The 12,875-nt window shown below is 38.1% G+C and overlaps 37 non-coding genes across 37 annotated transcripts; all 37 read right to left on the reverse strand.

Moving 5' to 3' along the window:
- Positions 1 to 189: 189 nt before the first annotated feature.
- On the reverse strand, positions 190 to 308 carry LOC129782068 (5S ribosomal RNA). The gene has a single exon (XR_008744344.1). It is a non-coding gene; the product is annotated as a 5S ribosomal RNA (ribosomal RNA).
- Positions 309 to 536: 228 nt separating this feature from the next.
- LOC129782079 (5S ribosomal RNA) lies at positions 537 to 655 on the reverse strand. The gene has a single exon (XR_008744355.1). It is a non-coding gene; the product is annotated as a 5S ribosomal RNA (ribosomal RNA).
- Positions 656 to 882: 227 nt separating this feature from the next.
- On the reverse strand, positions 883 to 1,001 carry LOC129782091 (5S ribosomal RNA). The gene has a single exon (XR_008744366.1). It is a non-coding gene; the product is annotated as a 5S ribosomal RNA (ribosomal RNA).
- Positions 1,002 to 1,229: 228 nt separating this feature from the next.
- Positions 1,230 to 1,348, reverse strand: LOC129782102 (5S ribosomal RNA). The gene has a single exon (XR_008744377.1). It is a non-coding gene; the product is annotated as a 5S ribosomal RNA (ribosomal RNA).
- Positions 1,349 to 1,575: 227 nt separating this feature from the next.
- On the reverse strand, positions 1,576 to 1,694 carry LOC129782106 (5S ribosomal RNA). The gene has a single exon (XR_008744380.1). It is a non-coding gene; the product is annotated as a 5S ribosomal RNA (ribosomal RNA).
- Positions 1,695 to 1,924: 230 nt separating this feature from the next.
- On the reverse strand, positions 1,925 to 2,043 carry LOC129782069 (5S ribosomal RNA). The gene has a single exon (XR_008744345.1). It is a non-coding gene; the product is annotated as a 5S ribosomal RNA (ribosomal RNA).
- A 227-nt stretch (positions 2,044 to 2,270) lies between these two features.
- LOC129782070 (5S ribosomal RNA) lies at positions 2,271 to 2,389 on the reverse strand. The gene has a single exon (XR_008744346.1). It is a non-coding gene; the product is annotated as a 5S ribosomal RNA (ribosomal RNA).
- Positions 2,390 to 2,618: 229 nt separating this feature from the next.
- Positions 2,619 to 2,737, reverse strand: LOC129782071 (5S ribosomal RNA). Its single transcript, XR_008744347.1, has one exon. It is a non-coding gene; the product is annotated as a 5S ribosomal RNA (ribosomal RNA).
- A 228-nt stretch (positions 2,738 to 2,965) lies between these two features.
- Positions 2,966 to 3,084, reverse strand: LOC129782072 (5S ribosomal RNA). The gene has a single exon (XR_008744348.1). It is a non-coding gene; the product is annotated as a 5S ribosomal RNA (ribosomal RNA).
- A 227-nt stretch (positions 3,085 to 3,311) lies between these two features.
- On the reverse strand, positions 3,312 to 3,430 carry LOC129782073 (5S ribosomal RNA). The gene has a single exon (XR_008744349.1). It is a non-coding gene; the product is annotated as a 5S ribosomal RNA (ribosomal RNA).
- Positions 3,431 to 3,656: 226 nt separating this feature from the next.
- On the reverse strand, positions 3,657 to 3,775 carry LOC129782074 (5S ribosomal RNA). Its single transcript, XR_008744350.1, has one exon. It is a non-coding gene; the product is annotated as a 5S ribosomal RNA (ribosomal RNA).
- A 228-nt stretch (positions 3,776 to 4,003) lies between these two features.
- On the reverse strand, positions 4,004 to 4,122 carry LOC129782075 (5S ribosomal RNA). The gene has a single exon (XR_008744351.1). It is a non-coding gene; the product is annotated as a 5S ribosomal RNA (ribosomal RNA).
- Positions 4,123 to 4,348: 226 nt separating this feature from the next.
- On the reverse strand, positions 4,349 to 4,467 carry LOC129782076 (5S ribosomal RNA). Its single transcript, XR_008744352.1, has one exon. It is a non-coding gene; the product is annotated as a 5S ribosomal RNA (ribosomal RNA).
- Positions 4,468 to 4,694: 227 nt separating this feature from the next.
- On the reverse strand, positions 4,695 to 4,814 carry LOC129782104 (5S ribosomal RNA). Its single transcript, XR_008744379.1, has one exon. It is a non-coding gene; the product is annotated as a 5S ribosomal RNA (ribosomal RNA).
- Positions 4,815 to 5,041: 227 nt separating this feature from the next.
- Positions 5,042 to 5,160, reverse strand: LOC129782077 (5S ribosomal RNA). Its single transcript, XR_008744353.1, has one exon. It is a non-coding gene; the product is annotated as a 5S ribosomal RNA (ribosomal RNA).
- Positions 5,161 to 5,388: 228 nt separating this feature from the next.
- On the reverse strand, positions 5,389 to 5,507 carry LOC129782078 (5S ribosomal RNA). The gene has a single exon (XR_008744354.1). It is a non-coding gene; the product is annotated as a 5S ribosomal RNA (ribosomal RNA).
- A 227-nt stretch (positions 5,508 to 5,734) lies between these two features.
- LOC129782080 (5S ribosomal RNA) lies at positions 5,735 to 5,853 on the reverse strand. Its single transcript, XR_008744356.1, has one exon. It is a non-coding gene; the product is annotated as a 5S ribosomal RNA (ribosomal RNA).
- A 228-nt stretch (positions 5,854 to 6,081) lies between these two features.
- Positions 6,082 to 6,200, reverse strand: LOC129782081 (5S ribosomal RNA). The gene has a single exon (XR_008744357.1). It is a non-coding gene; the product is annotated as a 5S ribosomal RNA (ribosomal RNA).
- A 227-nt stretch (positions 6,201 to 6,427) lies between these two features.
- On the reverse strand, positions 6,428 to 6,546 carry LOC129782082 (5S ribosomal RNA). The gene has a single exon (XR_008744358.1). It is a non-coding gene; the product is annotated as a 5S ribosomal RNA (ribosomal RNA).
- A 227-nt stretch (positions 6,547 to 6,773) lies between these two features.
- Positions 6,774 to 6,892, reverse strand: LOC129782083 (5S ribosomal RNA). Its single transcript, XR_008744359.1, has one exon. It is a non-coding gene; the product is annotated as a 5S ribosomal RNA (ribosomal RNA).
- A 230-nt stretch (positions 6,893 to 7,122) lies between these two features.
- Positions 7,123 to 7,241, reverse strand: LOC129782084 (5S ribosomal RNA). The gene has a single exon (XR_008744360.1). It is a non-coding gene; the product is annotated as a 5S ribosomal RNA (ribosomal RNA).
- Positions 7,242 to 7,468: 227 nt separating this feature from the next.
- LOC129782085 (5S ribosomal RNA) lies at positions 7,469 to 7,587 on the reverse strand. The gene has a single exon (XR_008744361.1). It is a non-coding gene; the product is annotated as a 5S ribosomal RNA (ribosomal RNA).
- A 227-nt stretch (positions 7,588 to 7,814) lies between these two features.
- On the reverse strand, positions 7,815 to 7,933 carry LOC129782086 (5S ribosomal RNA). Its single transcript, XR_008744362.1, has one exon. It is a non-coding gene; the product is annotated as a 5S ribosomal RNA (ribosomal RNA).
- Positions 7,934 to 8,161: 228 nt separating this feature from the next.
- Positions 8,162 to 8,280, reverse strand: LOC129782087 (5S ribosomal RNA). Its single transcript, XR_008744363.1, has one exon. It is a non-coding gene; the product is annotated as a 5S ribosomal RNA (ribosomal RNA).
- A 227-nt stretch (positions 8,281 to 8,507) lies between these two features.
- LOC129782088 (5S ribosomal RNA) lies at positions 8,508 to 8,626 on the reverse strand. Its single transcript, XR_008744364.1, has one exon. It is a non-coding gene; the product is annotated as a 5S ribosomal RNA (ribosomal RNA).
- A 229-nt stretch (positions 8,627 to 8,855) lies between these two features.
- LOC129782090 (5S ribosomal RNA) lies at positions 8,856 to 8,974 on the reverse strand. Its single transcript, XR_008744365.1, has one exon. It is a non-coding gene; the product is annotated as a 5S ribosomal RNA (ribosomal RNA).
- Positions 8,975 to 9,203: 229 nt separating this feature from the next.
- On the reverse strand, positions 9,204 to 9,322 carry LOC129782092 (5S ribosomal RNA). Its single transcript, XR_008744367.1, has one exon. It is a non-coding gene; the product is annotated as a 5S ribosomal RNA (ribosomal RNA).
- A 229-nt stretch (positions 9,323 to 9,551) lies between these two features.
- Positions 9,552 to 9,670, reverse strand: LOC129782093 (5S ribosomal RNA). The gene has a single exon (XR_008744368.1). It is a non-coding gene; the product is annotated as a 5S ribosomal RNA (ribosomal RNA).
- A 227-nt stretch (positions 9,671 to 9,897) lies between these two features.
- On the reverse strand, positions 9,898 to 10,016 carry LOC129782094 (5S ribosomal RNA). Its single transcript, XR_008744369.1, has one exon. It is a non-coding gene; the product is annotated as a 5S ribosomal RNA (ribosomal RNA).
- A 229-nt stretch (positions 10,017 to 10,245) lies between these two features.
- On the reverse strand, positions 10,246 to 10,364 carry LOC129782095 (5S ribosomal RNA). Its single transcript, XR_008744370.1, has one exon. It is a non-coding gene; the product is annotated as a 5S ribosomal RNA (ribosomal RNA).
- Positions 10,365 to 10,592: 228 nt separating this feature from the next.
- LOC129782096 (5S ribosomal RNA) lies at positions 10,593 to 10,711 on the reverse strand. The gene has a single exon (XR_008744371.1). It is a non-coding gene; the product is annotated as a 5S ribosomal RNA (ribosomal RNA).
- Positions 10,712 to 10,940: 229 nt separating this feature from the next.
- Positions 10,941 to 11,059, reverse strand: LOC129782097 (5S ribosomal RNA). Its single transcript, XR_008744372.1, has one exon. It is a non-coding gene; the product is annotated as a 5S ribosomal RNA (ribosomal RNA).
- A 227-nt stretch (positions 11,060 to 11,286) lies between these two features.
- Positions 11,287 to 11,405, reverse strand: LOC129782098 (5S ribosomal RNA). The gene has a single exon (XR_008744373.1). It is a non-coding gene; the product is annotated as a 5S ribosomal RNA (ribosomal RNA).
- A 230-nt stretch (positions 11,406 to 11,635) lies between these two features.
- Positions 11,636 to 11,754, reverse strand: LOC129782099 (5S ribosomal RNA). The gene has a single exon (XR_008744374.1). It is a non-coding gene; the product is annotated as a 5S ribosomal RNA (ribosomal RNA).
- A 230-nt stretch (positions 11,755 to 11,984) lies between these two features.
- Positions 11,985 to 12,103, reverse strand: LOC129782100 (5S ribosomal RNA). Its single transcript, XR_008744375.1, has one exon. It is a non-coding gene; the product is annotated as a 5S ribosomal RNA (ribosomal RNA).
- A 230-nt stretch (positions 12,104 to 12,333) lies between these two features.
- Positions 12,334 to 12,452, reverse strand: LOC129782101 (5S ribosomal RNA). The gene has a single exon (XR_008744376.1). It is a non-coding gene; the product is annotated as a 5S ribosomal RNA (ribosomal RNA).
- A 229-nt stretch (positions 12,453 to 12,681) lies between these two features.
- Positions 12,682 to 12,800, reverse strand: LOC129782103 (5S ribosomal RNA). The gene has a single exon (XR_008744378.1). It is a non-coding gene; the product is annotated as a 5S ribosomal RNA (ribosomal RNA).
- Positions 12,801 to 12,875: the final 75 nt, after the last annotated feature.

Genomic DNA, 12,875 nt, shown 5'->3' on the forward strand with positions numbered 1-12,875 from the left:
GGATGAAAGTGTGTTTAGAACAGTTCATTTTACTTTGCATCAAATGCGATGATGGGAAATTGAATGAATAGTCCCCCACATAATCATTGCTTTAAATTCAACTAAAATAATGTCTTTTTGTGGGAATAATGAAATGTGTATTACATTTCGATGAAAAAAAAACCATTTGTGAAAGGAAAAAAAAGAAGATGCCAACGACACGCGACGTTCCCAAGCGGTCACCCATCTAAGTACTGATCGCGCCCGATGTTGCTTAACTTCGGTGATCGGACGAGAACCGGTGTTTTCAACATGGTATGATCGTTGACAAATTCAGCATCATTATGAAAAGGTTTTATGCTGTCTCTGGATGAAAGTGTGTTTAGAACAGTTCATTTTACTTTGCATCAAATGCGATGATGGGAAATTGAATGAATAGTCCCCCACATAATCATTGCTTTAAATTCAACTAAAATAATGTCTTTTTGTGGGAATAATGAAATGTGTATTACATTTCGATGAAAAAAAAACGATTTGTGAAAGAAAAAAAAAGAAGATGCCAACGACACGCGACGTTCCCAAGCGGTCACCCATCTAAGTACTGATCGCGCCCGATGTTGCTTAACTTCGGTGATCGGACGAGAACCGGTGTTTTCAACATGGTATGATCGTTGACAAATTCAGCATCATTATGAAAAGGTTTTATGCTGTCTCTGGATGAAAGTGTGTTTAGAACAGTTCATTTTACTTTGCATCAAATGCGATGATGGGAAATTGAATGAATAGTCCCCCACATAATCATTGCTTTAAATTCAACTAAAATAATGTCTTTTGGGGGGAATAATGAAATGTGTATTACATTTCGATGAAAAAAAACGATTTGTGAAAGAAAAAAAAAGAAGATGCCAACGACACGCGACGTTCCCAAGCGGTCACCCATCTAAGTACTGATCGCGCCCGATGTTGCTTAACTTCGGTGATCGGACGAGAACCGGTGTTTTCAACATGGTATGATCGTTGACAAATTCAGCATCATTATGAAAAGGTTTTATGCTGTCTCTGGATGAAAGTGTGTTTAGAACAGTTCATTTTACTTTGCATCAAATGCGATGATGGGAAATTGAATGAATAGTCCCCCACATAATCATTGCTTTAAATTCAACTAAAATAATGTCTTTTTGTGGGAATAATGAAATGTGTATTACATTTCGATGAAAAAAAAACGATTTGTGAAAGAAAAAAAAAGAAGATGCCAACGACACGCGACGTTCCCAAGCGGTCACCCATCTAAGTACTGATCGCGCCCGATGTTGCTTAACTTCGGTGATCGGACGAGAACCGGTGTTTTCAACATGGTATGATCGTTGACAAATTCAGCATCATTATGAAAAGGTTTTATGCTGTCTCTGGATGAAAGTGTGTTTAGAACAGTTCATTTTACTTTGCATCAAATGCGATGATGGGAAATTGAATGAATAGTCCCCCACATAATCATTGCTTTAAATTCAACTAAAATAATGTCTTTTGGGGGGAATAATGAAATGTGTATTACATTTCGATGAAAAAAAACGATTTGTGAAAGAAAAAAAAAGAAGATGCCAACGACACGCGACGTTCCCAAGCGGTCACCCATCTAAGTACTGATCGCGCCCGATGTTGCTTAACTTCGGTGATCGGACGAGAACCGGTGTTTTCAACATGGTATGATCGTTGACAAATTCAGCATCATTATGAAAAGGTTTTATGCTGTCTCTGGATGAAAGTGTGTTTAGAACAGTTCATTTTACTTTGCATCAAATGCGATGATGGGAAATTGAATGAATAGTCCCCCACATAATCATTGCTTTAAATTCAACTAAAATAATGTCTTTTTGTGGGAATAATGAAATGTGTATTACATTTCGATGAAAAAAAAAAACGATTTGTGAAAGAAAAAAAAAGAAGATGCCAACGACACGCGACGTTCCCAAGCGGTCACCCATCTAAGTACTGATCGCGCCCGATGTTGCTTAACTTCGGTGATCGGACGAGAACCGGTGTTTTCAACATGGTATGATCGTTGACAAATTCAGCATCATTATGAAAAGGTTTTATGCTGTCTCTGGATGAAAGTGTGTTTAGAACAGTTCATTTTACTTTGCATCAAATGCGATGATGGGAAATTGAATGAATAGTCCCCCACATAATCATTGCTTTAAATTCAACTAAAATAATGTCTTTTGGGGGGAATAATGAAATGTGTATTACATTTCGATGAAAAAAAACGATTTGTGAAAGAAAAAAAAAGAAGATGCCAACGACACGCGACGTTCCCAAGCGGTCACCCATCTAAGTACTGATCGCGCCCGATGTTGCTTAACTTCGGTGATCGGACGAGAACCGGTGTTTTCAACATGGTATGATCGTTGACAAATTCAGCATCATTATGAAAAGGTTTTATGCTGTCTCTGGATGAAAGTGTGTTTAGAACAGTTCATTTTACTTTGCATCAAATGCGATGATGGGAAATTGAATGAATAGTCCCCCACATAATCATTGCTTTAAATTCAACTAAAATAATGTCTTTTTGTGGGAATAATGAAATGTGTATTACATTTCGATGAAAAAAAAAACGATTTGTGAAAGAAAAAAAAAGAAGATGCCAACGACACGCGACGTTCCCAAGCGGTCACCCATCTAAGTACTGATCGCGCCCGATGTTGCTTAACTTCGGTGATCGGACGAGAACCGGTGTTTTCAACATGGTATGATCGTTGACAAATTCAGCATCATTATGAAAAGGTTTTATGCTGTCTCTGGATGAAAGTGTGTTTAGAACAGTTCATTTTACTTTGCATCAAATGCGATGATGGGAAATTGAATGAATAGTCCCCACATAATCATTGCTTTAAATTCAACTAAAATAATGTCTTTTTGTGGGAATAATGAAATGTGTATTACATTTCGATGAAAAAAAAAACGATTTGTGAAAGAAAAAAAAAGAAGATGCCAACGACACGCGACGTTCCCAAGCGGTCACCCATCTAAGTACTGATCGCGCCCGATGTTGCTTAACTTCGGTGATCGGACGAGAACCGGTGTTTTCAACATGGTATGATCGTTGACAAATTCAGCATCATTATGAAAAGGTTTTATGCTGTCTCTGGATGAAAGTGTGTTTAGAACAGTTCATTTTACTTTGCATCAAATGCGATGATGGGAAATTGAATGAATAGTCCCCCACATAATCATTGCTTTAAATTCAACTAAAATAATGTCTTTTGGGGGGAATAATGAAATGTGTATTACATTTCGATGAAAAAAAACGATTTGTGAAAGAAAAAAAAAGAAGATGCCAACGACACGCGACGTTCCCAAGCGGTCACCCATCTAAGTACTGATCGCGCCCGATGTTGCTTAACTTCGGTGATCGGACGAGAACCGGTGTTTTCAACATGGTATGATCGTTGACAAATTCAGCATCATTATGAAAAGGTTTTATGCTGTCTCTGGATGAAAGTGTGTTTAGAACAGTTCATTTTACTTTGCATCAAATGCGATGATGGGAAATTGAATGAATAGTCCCCACATAATCATTGCTTTAAATTCAACTAAAATAATGTCTTTTGGGGGGAATAATGAAATGTGTATTACATTTCGATGAAAAAAAACGATTTGTGAAAGAAAAAAAAAGAAGATGCCAACGACACGCGACGTTCCCAAGCGGTCACCCATCTAAGTACTGATCGCGCCCGATGTTGCTTAACTTCGGTGATCGGACGAGAACCGGTGTTTTCAACATGGTATGATCGTTGACAAATTCAGCATCATTATGAAAAGGTTTTATGCTGTCTCTGGATGAAAGTGTGTTTAGAACAGTTCATTTTACTTTGCATCAAATGCGATGATGGGAAATTGAATGAATAGTCCCCACATAATCATTGCTTTAAATTCAACTAAAATAATGTCTTTTTGTGGGAATAATGAAATGTGTATTACATTTCGATGAAAAAAAAAACGATTTGTGAAAGAAAAAAAAAGAAGATGCCAACGACACGCGACGTTCCCAAGCGGTCACCCATCTAAGTACTGATCGCGCCCGATGTTGCTTAACTTCGGTGATCGGACGAGAACCGGTGTTTTCAACATGGTATGATCGTTGACAAATTCAGCATCATTATGAAAAGGTTTTATGCTGTCTCTGGATGAAAGTGTGTTTAGAACAGTTCATTTTACTTTGCATCAAATGCGATGATGGGAAATTGAATGAATAGTCCCCACATAATCATTGCTTTAAATTCAACTAAAATAATGTCTTTTGGGGGGAATAATGAAATGTGTATTACATTTCGATGAAAAAAAACGATTTGTGAAAGAAAAAAAAAGAAGATGCCAACGACACGCGACGTTCCCAAGCGGTCACCCATCTAAGTACTGATCGCGCCCGATGTTGCTTAACTTCGGTGATCGGACGAGAACCGGTGTTTTCAACATGGTATGATCGTTGACAAATTCAGCATCATTATGAAAAGGTTTTATGCTGTCTCTGGATGAAAGTGTGTTTAGAACAGTTCATTTTACTTTGCATCAAATGCGATGATGGGAAATTGAATGAATAGTCCCCCACATAATCATTGCTTTAAATTCAACTAAAATAATGTCTTTTGGGGGGAATAATGAAATGTGTATTACATTTCGATGAAAAAAAACGATTTGTGAAAGAAAAAAAAAGAAGATGCCAACGACACGCGACGTTCCCAAGCGGTCCACCCATCTAAGTACTGATCGCGCCCGATGTTGCTTAACTTCGGTGATCGGACGAGAACCGGTGTTTTCAACATGGTATGATCGTTGACAAATTCAGCATCATTATGAAAAGGTTTTATGCTGTCTCTGGATGAAAGTGTGTTTAGAACAGTTCATTTTACTTTGCATCAAATGCGATGATGGGAAATTGAATGAATAGTCCCCCACATAATCATTGCTTTAAATTCAACTAAAATAATGTCTTTTTGTGGGAATAATGAAATGTGTATTACATTTCGATGAAAAAAAAACGATTTGTGAAAGAAAAAAAAGAAGATGCCAACGACACGCGACGTTCCCAAGCGGTCACCCATCTAAGTACTGATCGCGCCCGATGTTGCTTAACTTCGGTGATCGGACGAGAACCGGTGTTTTCAACATGGTATGATCGTTGACAAATTCAGCATCATTATGAAAAGGTTTTATGCTGTCTCTGGATGAAAGTGTGTTTAGAACAGTTCATTTTACTTTGCATCAAATGCGATGATGGGAAATTGAATGAATAGTCCCCCACATAATCATTGCTTTAAATTCAACTAAAATAATGTCTTTTTGTGGGAATAATGAAATGTGTATTACATTTCGATGAAAAAAAAACGATTTGTGAAAGAAAAAAAAAGAAGATGCCAACGACACGCGACGTTCCCAAGCGGTCACCCATCTAAGTACTGATCGCGCCCGATGTTGCTTAACTTCGGTGATCGGACGAGAACCGGTGTTTTCAACATGGTATGATCGTTGACAAATTCAGCATCATTATGAAAAGGTTTTATGCTGTCTCTGGATGAAAGTGTGTTTAGAACAGTTCATTTTACTTTGCATCAAATGCGATGATGGGAAATTGAATGAATAGTCCCCCACATAATCATTGCTTTAAATTCAACTAAAATAATGTCTTTTGGGGGGAATAATGAAATGTGTATTACATTTCGATGAAAAAAAACGATTTGTGAAAGAAAAAAAAAGAAGATGCCAACGACACGCGACGTTCCCAAGCGGTCACCCATCTAAGTACTGATCGCGCCCGATGTTGCTTAACTTCGGTGATCGGACGAGAACCGGTGTTTTCAACATGGTATGATCGTTGACAAATCCAGCATCTTTATAAAGAGGTTTTATGCTGTCTCTGGATGAAAGTGTGTTTAGAACAGTTCATTTTACTTTGCATCAAATGCGATGATGGGAAATTGAATGAATAGTCCCCCACATAATCATTGCTTTAAATTCAACTAAAATAATGTCTTTTGGGGGGAATAATGAAATGTGTATTACATTTCGATGAAAAAAAAACGATTTGTGAAAGAAAAAAAAAGAAGATGCCAACGACACGCGACGTTCCCAAGCGGTCACCCATCTAAGTACTGATCGCGCCCGATGTTGCTTAACTTCGGTGATCGGACGAGAACCGGTGTTTTCAACATGGTATGATCGTTGACAAATTCAGCATCATTATGAAAAGGTTTTATGCTGTCTCTGGATGAAAGTGTGTTTAGAACAGTTCATTTTACTTTGCATCAAATGCGATGATGGGAAATTGAATGAATAGTCCCCCACATAATCATTGCTTTAAATTCAACTAAAATAATGTCTTTTGGGGGGAATAATGAAATGTGTATTACATTTCGATGAAAAAAAACGATTTGTGAAAGAAAAAAAAAGAAGATGCCAACGACACGCGACGTTCCCAAGCGGTCACCCATCTAAGTACTGATCGCGCCCGATGTTGCTTAACTTCGGTGATCGGACGAGAACCGGTGTTTTCAACATGGTATGATCGTTGACAAATCCAGCATCTTTATAAAGAGGTTTTATGCTGTCTCTGGATGAAAGTGTGTTTAGAACAGTTCATTTTACTTTGCATCAAATGCGATGATGGGAAATTGAATGAATAGTCCCCCACATAATCATTGCTTTAAATTCAACTAAAATAATGTCTTTTGGGGGGAATAATGAAATGTGTATTACATTTCGATGAAAAAAAACGATTTGTGAAAGAAAAAAAAAGAAGATGCCAACGACACGCGACGTTCCCAAGCGGTCACCCATCTAAGTACTGATCGCGCCCGATGTTGCTTAACTTCGGTGATCGGACGAGAACCGGTGTTTTCAACATGGTATGATCGTTGACAAATTCAGCATCATTATGAAAAGGTTTTATGCTGTCTCTGGATGAAAGTGTGTTTAGAACAGTTCATTTTACTTTGCATCAAATGCGATGATGGGAAATTGAATGAATAGTCCCCCACATAATCATTGCTTTAAATTCAACTAAAATAATGTCTTTTTGTGGGAATAATGAAATGTGTATTACATTTCGATGAAAAAAAAAAACGATTTGTGAAAGAAAAAAAAAGAAGATGCCAACGACACGCGACGTTCCCAAGCGGTCACCCATCTAAGTACTGATCGCGCCCGATGTTGCTTAACTTCGGTGATCGGACGAGAACCGGTGTTTTCAACATGGTATGATCGTTGACAAATCCAGCATCTTTATAAAGAGGTTTTATGCTGTCTCTGGATGAAAGTGTGTTTAGAACAGTTCATTTTACTTTGCATCAAATGCGATGATGGGAAATTGAATGAATAGTCCCCCACATAATCATTGCTTTAAATTCAACTAAAATAATGTCTTTTGGGGGGAATAATGAAATGTGTATTACATTTCGATGAAAAAAAACGATTTGTGAAAGAAAAAAAAAGAAGATGCCAACGACACGCGACGTTCCCAAGCGGTCACCCATCTAAGTACTGATCGCGCCCGATGTTGCTTAACTTCGGTGATCGGACGAGAACCGGTGTTTTCAACATGGTATGATCGTTGACAAATCCAGCATCTTTATAAAGAGGTTTTATGCTGTCTCTGGATGAAAGTGTGTTTAGAACAGTTCATTTTACTTTGCATCAAATGCGATGATGGGAAATTGAATGAATAGTCCCCCACATAATCATTGCTTTAAATTCAACTAAAATAATGTCTTTTGGGGGGAATAATGAAATGTGTATTACATTTCGATGAAAAAAAACGATTTGTGAAAGAAAAAAAAAGAAGATGCCAACGACACGCGACGTTCCCAAGCGGTCACCCATCTAAGTACTGATCGCGCCCGATGTTGCTTAACTTCGGTGATCGGACGAGAACCGGTGTTTTCAACATGGTATGATCGTTGACAAATCCAGCATCTTTATAAAGAGGTTTTATGCTGTCTCTGGATGAAAGTGTGTTTAGAACAGTTCATTTTACTTTGCATCAAATGCGATGATGGGAAATTGAATGAATAGTCCCCCACATAATCATTGCTTTAAATTCAACTAAAATAATGTCTTTTGGGGGGAATAATGAAATGTGTATTACATTTCGATGAAAGAAAATCGATTTGTGAAAGAAAAAAAAAGAAGATGCCAACGACACGCGACGTTCCCAAGCGGTCACCCATCTAAGTACTGATCGCGCCCGATGTTGCTTAACTTCGGTGATCGGACGAGAACCGGTGTTTTCAACATGGTATGATCGTTGACAAATCCAGCATCTTTATAAAGAGGTTTTATGCTGTCTCTGGATGAAAGTGTGTTTAGAACAGTTCATTTCACTTTGCATCAAATGCGATGATGGGAAATTGAATGAATAGTCCCCCACATAATCATTGCTTTAAATTCAACTAAAATAATGTCTTTTGGGGGGAATAATGAAATGTGTATTACATTTCGATGAAAAAAAACGATTTGTGAAAGAAAAAAAAAGAAGATGCCAACGACACGCGACGTTCCCAAGCGGTCACCCATCTAAGTACTGATCGCGCCCGATGTTGCTTAACTTCGGTGATCGGACGAGAACCGGTGTTTTCAACATGGTATGATCGTTGACAAATCCAGCATCTTTATAAAGAGGTTTTATGCTGTCTCTGGATGAAAGTGTGTTTAGAACAGTTCATTTTACTTTGCATCAAATGCGATGATGGGAAATTGAATGAATAGTCCCCCACATAATCATTGCTTTAAATTCAACTAAAATAATGTCTTTTGGGGGGAATAATGAAATGTGTATTACATTTCGATGAAAGAAAATCGATTTGTGAAAGAAAAAAAAAAGAAGATGCCAACGACACGCGACGTTCCCAAGCGGTCACCCATCTAAGTACTGATCGCGCCCGATGTTGCTTAACTTCGGTGATCGGACGAGAACCGGTGTTTTCAACATGGTATGATCGTTGACAAATTCAGCATCATTATGAAAAGGTTTTATGCTGTCTCTGGATGAAAGTGTGTTTAGAACAGTTCATTTTACTTTGCATCAAATGCGATGATGGGAAATTGAATGAATAGTCCCCCACATAATCATTGCTTTAAATTCAACTAAAATAATGTCTTTTGGGGGGAATAATGAAATGTGTATTACATTTCGATGAAAGAAAATCGATTTGTGAAAGAAAAAAAAAAGAAGATGCCAACGACACGCGACGTTCCCAAGCGGTCACCCATCTAAGTACTGATCGCGCCCGATGTTGCTTAACTTCGGTGATCGGACGAGAACCGGTGTTTTCAACATGGTATGATCGTTGACAAATCCAGCATCTTTATAAAGAGGTTTTATGCTGTCTCTGGATGAAAGTGTGTTTAGAACAGTTCATTTTACTTTGCATCAAATGCGATGATGGGAAATTGAATGAATAGTCCCCCACATAATCATTGCTTTAAATTCAACTAAAATAATGTCTTTTGGGGGGAATAATGAAATGTGTATTACATTTCGATGAAAGAAAATCGATTTGTGAAAGAAAAAAAAAAGAAGATGCCAACGACACGCGACGTTCCCAAGCGGTCACCCATCTAAGTACTGATCGCGCCCGATGTTGCTTAACTTCGGTGATCGGACGAGAACCGGTGTTTTCAACATGGTATGATCGTTGACAAATTCAGCATCATTATGAAAAGGTTTTATGCTGTCTCTGGATGAAAGTGTGTTTAGAACAGTTCATTTTACTTTGCATCAAATGCGATGATGGGAAATTGAATGAATAGTCCCCCACATAATCATTGCTTTAAATTCAACTAAAATAATGTCTTTTGGGGGGAATAATGAAATGTGTATTACATTTCGATGAAAAAAAACGATTTGTGAAAGAAAAAAAAAGAAGATGCCAACGACACGCGACGTTCCCAAGCGGTCACCCATCTAAGTACTGATCGCGCCCGATGTTGCTTAACTTCGGTGATCGGACGAGAACCGGTGTTTTCAACATGGTATGATCGTTGACAAATCCAGCATCTTTATAAAGAGGTTTTATGCTGTCTCTGGATGAAAGTGTGTTTAGAACAGTTCATTTCACTTTGCATCAAATGCGATGATGGGAAATTGAATGAATAGTCCCCCACATAATCATTGCTTTAAATTCAACTAAAATAATGTCTTTTGGGGGGAATAATGAAATGTGTATTACATTTCGATGAAAGAAAATCGATTTGTGAAAGAAAAAAAAAAGAAGATGCCAACGACACGCGACGTTCCCAAGCGGTCACCCATCTAAGTACTGATCGCGCCCGATGTTGCTTAACTTCGGTGATCGGACGAGAACCGGTGTTTTCAACATGGTATGATCGTTGACAAATCCAGCATCTTTATAAAGAGGTTTTATGCTGTCTCTGGATGAAAGTGTGTTTAGAACAGTTCATTTCACTTTGCATCAAATGCGATGATGGGAAATTGAATGAATAGTCCCCCACATAATCATTGCTTTAAATTCAACTAAAATAATGTCTTTTGGGGGGAATAATGAAATGTGTATTACATTTCGATGAAAGAAAATCGATTTGTGAAAGAAAAAAAAAGAAGATGCCAACGACACGCGACGTTCCCAAGCGGTCACCCATCTAAGTACTGATCGCGCCCGATGTTGCTTAACTTCGGTGATCGGACGAGAACCGGTGTTTTCAACATGGTATGATCGTTGACAAATCCAGCATCTTTATAAAGAGGTTTTATGCTGTCTCTGGATGAAAGTGTGTTTAGAACAGTTCATTTTACTTTGCATCAAATGCGATGATGGGAAATTGAATGAATAGTCCCCCACATAATCATTGCTTTAAATTCAACTAAAATAATGTCTTTTGGGGGGAATAATGAAATGTGTATTACATTTCGATGAAAGAAAATCGATTTGTGAAAGAAAAAAAAAAGAAGATGCCAACGACACGCGACGTTCCCAAGCGGTCACCCATCTAAGTACTGATCGCGCCCGATGTTGCTTAACTTCGGTGATCGGACGAGAACCGGTGTTTTCAACATGGTATGATCGTTGACAAATCCAGCATCTTTATAAAGAGGTTTTATGCTGTCTCTGGATGAAAGTGTGTTTAGAACAGTTCATTTTACTTTGCATCAAATGCGATGATGGGAAATTGAATGAATAGTCCCCCACATAATCATTGCTTTAAATTCAACTAAAATAATGTCTTTTGGGGGGAATAATGAAATGTGTATTACATTTCGATGAAAAAAAACGATTTGTGAAAGAAAAAAAAAGAAGATGCCAACGACACGCGACGTTCCCAAGCGGTCACCCATCTAAGTACTGATCGCGCCCGATGTTGCTTAACTTCGGTGATCGGACGAGAACCGGTGTTTTCAACATGGTATGATCGTTGACAAATTCAGCATCATTATGAAAAGGTTTTATGCTGTCTCTGGATGAAAGTGTGTTTAGAACAGTTCATTTTACTTTGCATCAAATGCGATGATGGGAAATTGAATGAATAGTCCCCCACATAATCATTGCTTTAAATTCAACTAAAATAATGTCTTTTGGGGGGAATAATGAAATGTGTATTACATTTCGATTAAAAAAACAAACGATTTGTGAAAGAAAAAAAAAGAAGATGCCAACGACACGCGACGTTCCCAAGCGGTCACCCATCTAAGTACTGATCGCGCCCGATGTTGCTTAACTTCGGTGATCGGACGAGAACCGGTGTTTTCAACATGGTATGATCGTTGACAAATTCAGCATCATTATGAAAAGGTTTTATGCTGTCTCTGGATGAAAGTGTGTTTAGAACAGTTCATTTTACTTTGCATCAAATGCGATGATGGGAAATTGAATGAATAGTCCCCCACATAATCATTGCTTTAAATTCAACTAAAATAATGTCTTTTGGGGGGAATAATGAAATGTGTATTACATTTCGATTAAAAAAACAAACGATTTGTGAAAGAAAAAAAAAGAAGATGCCAACGACACGCGACGTTCCCAAGCGGTCACCCATCTAAGTACTGATCGCGCCCGATGTTGCTTAACTTCGGTGATCGGACGAGAACCGGTGTTTTCAACATGGTATGATCGTTGACAAATCCAGCATCTTTATAAAGAGGTTTTATGCTGTCTCTGGATGAAAGTGTGTTTAGAACAGTTCATTTCACTTTGCATCAAATGCGATGATGGGAAATTGAATGAATAGTCCCCCCACATAATCATTGCTTTAAATTCAACTAAAATAATGTCTTTTGGGGGGAATAATGAAATGTGTATTACATTTCGATGAAAGAAAATCGATTTGTGAAAGAAAAAAAAAAGAAGATGCCAACGACACGCGACGTTCCCAAGCGGTCACCCATCTAAGTACTGATCGCGCCCGATGTTGCTTAACTTCGGTGATCGGACGAGAACCGGTGTTTTCAACATGGTATGATCGTTGACAAATCCAGCATCTTTATAAAGAGGTTTTATGCTGTCTCTGGATGAAAGTGTGTTTAGAACAGTTCATTTTACTTTGCATCAAATGCGATGATGGGAAATTGAATGAATAGTCCCCCACATAATCATTGCTTTAAATTCAACTAAAATAATGTCTTTTGGGGGGAATAATGAAATGTGTATTACATTTCGATGAAAAAAAAACGATTTGTGAAAGAAAAAAAAAAGAAGATGCCAACGACACGCGACGTTCCCAAGCGGTCACCCATCTAAGTACTGATCGCGCCCGATGTTGCTTAACTTCGGTGATCGGACGAGAACCGGTGTTTTCAACATGGTATGATCGTTGACAAATCCAGCATCTTTATAAAGAGGTTTTATGCTGTCTCTGGATGAAAGTGTGTTTAGAACAGTTCATTTCACTTT

The sequence above is a fragment of the Toxorhynchites rutilus genome, unplaced genomic scaffold, assembly GCF_029784135.1.
Source record: "Toxorhynchites rutilus septentrionalis strain SRP unplaced genomic scaffold, ASM2978413v1 HiC_scaffold_362, whole genome shotgun sequence".
Classification (NCBI taxonomy): Eukaryota; Metazoa; Arthropoda; class Insecta; order Diptera; family Culicidae; genus Toxorhynchites; species Toxorhynchites rutilus.